Raw genomic sequence first — 7,953 nt, 5'->3', positions numbered from 1 at the left:
CCCCCCCCCCCCCCCCCCCCGGTCACTGACTCAAGAGGCACCAGTTGCACATAAGCAGATGCAAACTACTATCCTTATCACCAGATCTTTGATCAGGTTATTTACATAATGCATATAACATAATAAAAGTGGGTAGAAGGAACAAGACAGAAAAATATTTTAGACTATTGTTGTGTATGGAACTTGATCTTTGGAGGACTACTTGCAAATGAAACCAAAGCTTGTTGATTTGCTTTCCTTTCTTACCTTCTCCTGCCTCAACACTTACCAGAATTATTTTAGCTTTTCATTTTTTATGGAAAAAAGTAAACTGAAAGCTTTCCACAATAAAGTTCTTCCTCATCTTCAACCTAAATTTTCCCTATCACAGCTTGAGGCCATTGCTCTTAGTCCTGTTCCCTATAGTCACAAAAAAAGCCCATCTCCATTCTGTCTGTAATCACTCTTCAGGTATTTGAAGACTGTTATCAAACCAAGGGTATACTCCCTCAGTCTTCTCTTCTCCAGATTAAAGAGCCCTAGTTCTTTCAGTCTTTCCCCATAAATTCTGCCTTCCAGGTCCCTAATCATTTTGTTGCTCTACACTGGACTCTTTACACATCTTTCTTGAAGTGTGGGGCCCAGAGGTGAGGCCTCACCAGTGCTGAACAGAGTGGAAGAATCATCTCCCTTGATTAGCCAGTAACACGTCTGTTAATACAGCCTAGTATACTGTTGGCTTTTTTGGCAACAAGAGCATACTGTTGACTCATATTCAGCTTATGGCCCACTCTGCCCCCAAATTGCTCTCTGCAGTACTGCAGCCTAGCCCATCATTCCCAAAACTATATTTGTACATGCAATTATTCCATCCCAAGTGCAAAACTTTGCACTTGTCCTTGCTGTATCTCATCTGATTGTGGACCATTTCTCCAGGCTATCCCTGCCTTAGAGCATCTGCAAAACCAGACAGCGTGTGCACTCAATATCATCTATCAAATCACTAATGAAGATATTAAACAATGGACCCAGGACAGACTCCTGGAGAACCGCACTTGATACCTCCTTCCAACTAGACATTGAGCCATTGATGACTACTCATTGAGGTTGATGATACAACCAGTTACATATTCACATCACAGTACTTTTGTCTAGTAGGTATTTCCCTAGCTAATAAAAGGAAAATATCATGAGAAACAGTGTCAAAAGTCTTGCTATAGTCAAGACAAGGGTCTTTGGGTAAATCTGATATCTTTTATTAGACCAGCTAAAATAGTTGGAAATTTTCTTCTTTGCAGACTTTCAAAGAAGAATTTTTCCAACTATTTGGGTTGGTCTAATAAAAGATATCAGATATACTCAAAGAACCTTGTCTGCCTACATCCTTAGACCAATACGGCTACAACCAACACCCTTGCTACAGTCAAGGTATATCACATCAACTGCTCTCCCCCCATCCACAGAGCCTGTCACCTTATAGAAGGAAATCAGGTTGATCAGGCATGACTTGCTCATGGTGAATCCATGCTGTCTGTTTCTCATCACTTTGTACTCTTCTAGATGCTTCAGAATAGATTCCTTAAAGACTTGCTCCATGATCTTTCCAAGTATAGAAGTCAGGCTGCGTGGTCTGTAGTTTCCTAGATCCTCCTTTTCCCTTTCATAAAGATGAGCACAATATTTGCCCTTTTCCAGTCATGCAGGACCTCACCAACTTGTACAAGTTCTCAAAGAGGATACCCAATGGCTATGAAATTACCTCAGCCAATTCCTTCAGCACCCTTGGGGACATTCTGTCTGGCCCTGCTGACTTGAAAACATCTAGCATCCCTAAGTAATCCCTAATCTGTTCTGCCATTGCTCTAAACTGATTGTCTCCTTCCCTAATTTTGCTGCCAATTGCACTTATCATCAGGTACATACTTTGAGAAGACTGATGTATAAAAGGTATTAAATACTTTGGCTTTTTTTGCTGCCTTCCACATTCTGTAGGAGACCTATTGTTTTTCTGGTCTTCCTCTTGACATACTTGTAGAATACCTACAAGTATTGCCTTTTATGTCCGTTGCCAGCTGCTTCTCAAATTGTGCCTTGGCTGTCCTAATTTTCTCCCTGCACATTGATATGATATTCTTCTACTCTTCCCTTGTAATATGATCTAGTTTCCACTTTTTGTTCATTTCTTTTTTGAGTTCCAACTCATTGAAGAGATTGCTGTCTAGCCTGGCTGGTCTCCTACTGCACTTTTCATTCTTCCATCACATCAGGATAGGTTTCTCCTGTGCCCATAAGAGGGCCTCCTTAAAGTACAGCCAGCTCTCCTGGACGTCTTTTCCCCTCTGTGGCATCTCTAGTGGATGTTGTGAGTACCACCACCCCCTTCATCAGGATCTCCCTACTTTCCTGCCACAAGTTGGTACCTGAAGAGAAGGTGGGGGTTCAGTGGGGTTCTTCTTCCCCTATCGACCCGAAGACGGGGTACTCACAGGAGTGCCATGGTGTTCCTCAGGGCTCCGCCTCCCCTACACCCCGTCCACTCTCCAACCGCTCAGGTGTTCCGCTCATTGCTCCACCAATCTCTGTACGCCCCTTTACTATGGGGTCTGGCATCAGCTTCAGCAAACCGGCCGGTCGCCTGGATGTTAATGCCTCTGGAGCCTCAGTCCCTGATCTCAAAGGGCCAAGCCCCAGGCATTTAGCGTCCTCTCCCCTCTGAGAGAGAGACACTTCTATAAGCTTCAGAATTGGGGGGTGGGGGATTGTCTGTCCCCAGCCTAATGCCTGACACTGCTCCCCCTCCTTTGATGTGGGGCATTGTCTTCAGGGCCTTCACTACCAGCCTCCAGAGTCACCGCCTGCAAGGCATGCTTCCAGCTGGCTTTCTCTCCCCTCTCTCTGCCAGCTTCTGGCAGGGTTTTTAAATTCCCTGCGGTGGCAGCGTGAGCTGCTGCAATTAGCTAGCCACCGCCCTGCCCAGGAAGTAGCCACTTGAACAGCCAGCACAACACTGGGTTGCATGGCTCCTGCTCCGCTCCCACTCATCTTGGTGGTAAGTTTGCTGGGGTACGGAGGGCTTGCTCACTCCCCCCGGGAACACCCGGGTCTGCCCCAGACCTCCTTGGTACCTGTTGTGGCTTCTCGCTGCCACACCCTCAGACTAGCCACCTAGGGATCCTGCCCACCAGTTCCCTTAATTTACTAAAGTCTGTTTTCTGACGTCCAGTATCTTTATCCTGCTGCTCTCCTTCCTTCCTCCCCTTAAGATCTTGAGCTCTATCATTTTGCAGTCACTGGCCTCACCTACATGAGACACTTCCTGCTCAGTAGCCTGAGACTACTGTGCAGTAACATCATGTGGCAGCAACTGTGAGTTCTATCAAGCCAAGAAAGTTCCTGTTATGTTGTGAGCCAAACTTCATTGCCTCCCCCTCCCCTAAAAGCTAATCCACATTCTGCTAACATGCACACAACTGCAATAACACATTCAAGTACATGCTTCCAGTACTCTTGCTCCTTTTTCATCAGTTCCTCCACGTGTGAATCCAAGGTTAACCCACATTGCCCCATCAAATATGTAAGCAAAGCTGTTCTATGATCCCCAGAGTTCTCATGATTTTGAATTCCGACAGGGTTTCGCCAGTCATTAAACCCATCACTAGATGGTGCTGTCGATGATGTTGAGAAGAGCTTGCAGACAAAACAGTAAACACAACCAGTTGTTTGGAGAGTATAACAGCCACTCCTGATTGTATTTTTCACCATTAACTTTTGTTGAATGAAATAGACCATTTGAACAATATCTAATTTGGTTTTTGAATGACCGCTTTGATTTGTCAAATGGGCTGTTCCAATGTCGACACTCTGAGGAACTTTTCTGTATCCAGAATGAAATATCATCCTCAGTCAAGACACCCCAGAGACCAAGATCATTGGACTTCGTGTATCTACTTTTTTCAGCTGGGATTTCAGACTCTGTAACATTCTCAGGTGAAGTAGTCACATTCACATCTGTATAATCTATCCTAGTAGAAAAGGTGGATGCCTGTGGTTGCTGTGGTCCTGGATGACTCTCTTGAGTATGAGATTCTTCCTTTATTACAGTGAAATAACTATCAACTTTCGGTAATTGTTTTAGCTGCCCTTCAATAAGCTGCTTCTTTTTTCCCTTCTGACATCCACTTTCAACAGCCCTCTTCATTTTTAACAACCGATTATGTAAAACTTGAAACTTCATATTACAGTATAACCTCAAGAATCTGGCGCTTCCCCCACTGCTTCAGGACCAGCTGCCGCTCCCCACCACCAGCCCGGAAGTGGTGGGGGAAGCTTGCATGCGGCTGCTGCCACCTCCATTAAGCACCCTGCACCACTGCTCTGCATGTGGCTAGTGCTTCGGGACCAGCAGCTGCTATCCCACAACCATTCCCAGCTCCATGACCAGCTGCAGTGCCGGTTTAAAAAAACTAGAATTTTCAAATTTCCGGCATGTGCTTGGTCCCAAGCATGCCAGATTTGTGAGGTTTTACTGTATTTTCTTTTCGTATTTAGAGGCCCCTCATCATGTGAGGTCCTAAACTGTAGCTTACTTAGCTTGTGCCTAAATCCCAGCCTGAGCTCTGCAGTCATGGGGCCAGTGCTAAGAGATCCTTATCTCCTACCTCGAGCCCTGCAGTTGTGGGGCTGGTGCTGAGAGATTCTTTTCACCCAGCATCAGCTCTGCGGACATAAGGCCGGCACTGGGAGATCCTTATCTCCCAACCCTGGCCCTGCGATCACATATCAGGGGCTGGCAGCTCCCTGCTGATGGAACAGGAGGACATCGTCCCCACAATGTCCTCCTATCACAGCAACAATGTCCCAGCCCCCACCAGGAGATGGCTGTCTCCTGGCCCCCTGCTCCCTGCCAACCCCTGGGCTAAGACCCAGGGGGACCCTAGAACTCCCCCTGGCTGCTGTAGGCTCCTGGTGCAGAGCCACAGGGAGCAAGAGCAATCTGCTGCTAGCAGCAGCAAATCTGCTCCTGCATCCTGCATGTGTAGATGTGTGCCTGGGAGAGTTTACTCTAGAGTACTTTAGAGTAAACTGCTCCCAGATTATTTGCACATGTAGATGCACCCAGTCTGTGGTAAAGCATCAGATTATGACCAAAACTTTGTTAATCATTTTGAGGCTAGCCTCTCTCTCTACATGCTTTCTCTAAGTTGACTGTTCCCTTACTCAGGAGGGTACAGTGCACATTTGCCTTCTGAAACCAGGGTTTCTACTGTATTAGTTACTGGCCAGTAGGAATTGTGGGAGAACATTGTTGTCAGCACATCAGCCCTTAATCTCCTTCACTAAACTACTGAACAATACTTTGCATCATTTCTGTTCTTTACTGGGTTTGGGTTTTAAAGTCTTAAAGTGTTCAGATATATCTGGGGTTTGACTTGCCTATGATAGCCCTTAAACAAGACTAGGATATGCATGTTAATTTGTGCAGTATAGGTGTGTATATGATCTTATTTATGTTTAGAATAATAATATACTCTTTACTTGCATTCATTTTAGAGTGTTTAGTGTGTCCCAGAGTATTCCTGTATTAAAGATATATGAAAGTTGCAATACATAAGCACTCTTCTGTTGTATCATTAGCATTGGCTAATGCCATGGAAAATATGATAATTTTGTTATATTTCTGTATTGTATTAGTGAAAATTTATATTGATGCAAGGTATAATTGAAAGTTGCCTTGTAAGTAAAATGTTGCTAATAGGCTATGATGGACTGCCTACAGATGAGTTTATGAATGTTACTGTCTCTTTTGCATTATCATTTGTATTTATGATTGCTCAGCAGCAGTATGATATCATTAAAAACATAATTTAGGTCAGCAGTTGATGTGGTAATGAATGAGACCATACTGCAAGGCAAGAAAAAAAGAAGACCAAGATTTTAAAAAATCATTTCCCAAAATTAGGGCCTTTAAAGGGAGCTATTGAGTCTCAGCTTTTGAAAATTAGGTAATTGATTTAGCCATGTAAATGCAGATTTAAGTGTGATAATGACAAATCCCCAGAAGTTTCTAGTATAGTCAGCAAGAGTGCATGGGTGCTCTGAGCTTTGAAAAGCCAAATATTAAGAACCCATTAAAAAAACAAACTTAGCCACAGGGCCTTGTAACAGCCTTGTAGCAGGGCTCTCTGTTACTTGAAGATAGAGGCAGCCCAGCCAGGGAATATGGCAGGGCAGGCAGGGCACCACAGCTGCCAGTGGCCAGGGCAAAGGAGGCAGGCAGCAGACACCTGCAAGTGGTCAGCTGACTGGATGTAGGCAGGGCCCTGGCAGCATATAAGCCCAAGGCTGGGGCTGAAAGGGGAGTCTCTCCCTGGCTGTCACAAGGAAAGGAGCTCCTGTCCAGGGGAGCCAGCCAGGGATGCTGAACTGACCATTTTACTGCCTACAGCAACAGGGAGGTTCAGGGAACTTGTGAAGTACTCTGGCTAGGAGGTAGACTATATTAAGGGTAAAGGTTTGTCCTCTTAAAGCTGCTACTTTGTTGTTTATGTTATAGCCCAGGGGCTTATGATTTATGTTACTGTTTCTTGGTATGAGTGGTTTGGGATGAGACTGGAAGGGGAGCTTCATTAGTGCCCAGGGGGCACTCAGCTGCCCTGAGGGGCAGGCACAACCACACAGGGGCCTGGGGCCCAGCAGGCAGGGGCCAGGGGCCTGGTGACAGAAGGGACAAACAGAGCTAGAGCCTCAAAGTAATTCAGTGGGCCCAGGCTAGAAGGCTTAGTGAGATTAAAGGGACAGAGGCTGAGGAGGCTGAAGCCTCACATGTGGAATAACATCTTTGTAACACCCTCGAGGCATGGGGTGTGGTAAAGGAGAGGATTTGGAGCCATGCAAATTAGCCTTTAAAGCTTTGGGTGCCCTGCCGGATACAGCAGATTGAAGTAAAACTTGGCAAGGGCCTGGGCACAAGCAGAGACTGTCAGAGTCCAGTGGGACTGAGGCCTAGCAAAGGCCTGTGGGCAGCCTCCCTATATATTACAAATAATGCCAAGGTACCCTAAGGGTGGAGCAGGGCATGGTTGCAGGGCCACCAGGGGGTGTCATGGCCACTTCTGGAACCCTAATGTGTTACAGGCCTGAAAAATTAGAAGTTCTTATGGAAGTATTTAACAGTGACAACATTGACACATCCAGCCACCTTACTGTGCCCATAAATCAGAGATAGATATGCAGATATTATCACTAGTTCTTCTAGTTGATTTCTGGGTAGAAAAGTGGAGGAACAGTTGAGACCCTCTTAAAAATCAGGTCTATAAAGTGCACCAAGGAGAACCTATAAGATGCGCTAAGCTACTAGGATCATCCTGCCTACAGCTTAATGTGTGGTGCTTCCATTGCTGGTATATTTGACAATCTTTACAGTTTATTCCTGAAAATTAGTGGCGACACAAAGGGGGTGTACGCAGGTGCACGTACACCCCCTGAGCAGGGTGGTGAACCCCTTACGAAAAGGCACCACTGACACTGTCAGCAGTGCCAACAGGTGGTCGCCAACCCCTGGTTGGTGCTCACCACCCCGCCTCCCCCAGTGCCGCCAACAGTACCGTCAGCATCTCCCCACTTACCACCGCCGCGCTTCCACCACTAGCATTGCCATGCCCGCCCCAGCTGCTGGGGGCATGCATCATTCATGCTGAAAATTATATTTTGACCACAGAGCACAGGGTTCAACTTGTGCAATTTGGACTGGGGAATGAAGATGAATCTCTTCTCCAACTGTAAATCATTTAAAAATATCTGCCATTGGTGCATTTTGGGCCTTTGGAACGTAAAAAGGTTTGGTCTTCAGCATTATTTTCATAAGGGATAAGTTATCTTAGACAAAGATCATTTAATATGCGCTCCATTATAAGCCAGGGAAATCTTCCCAAGCAATTTATCAGTGTAGAGTTGACATTGTTTTGGGAAAGCGTT

The 7,953-nt window shown here is 45.7% G+C and overlaps 1 protein-coding gene across 1 annotated transcript in view; it reads left to right on the top strand.

The window, feature by feature from the left end:
* Positions 1-7,953, top strand: part of LOC102386025 (uncharacterized protein C9orf84) — a 94,283-nt gene that overhangs the window by 63,625 nt on the left and 22,705 nt on the right. The window lies entirely within an intron of this gene.

Source organism: Alligator sinensis, unplaced genomic scaffold (assembly GCF_000455745.1).
Source record: "Alligator sinensis unplaced genomic scaffold, ASM45574v1 scaffold371_1, whole genome shotgun sequence".
In the NCBI taxonomy this organism is placed as follows: domain Eukaryota; kingdom Metazoa; phylum Chordata; order Crocodylia; family Alligatoridae; genus Alligator; species Alligator sinensis.
This window is presented reverse-complemented; position numbering and strand designations above follow the sequence as displayed.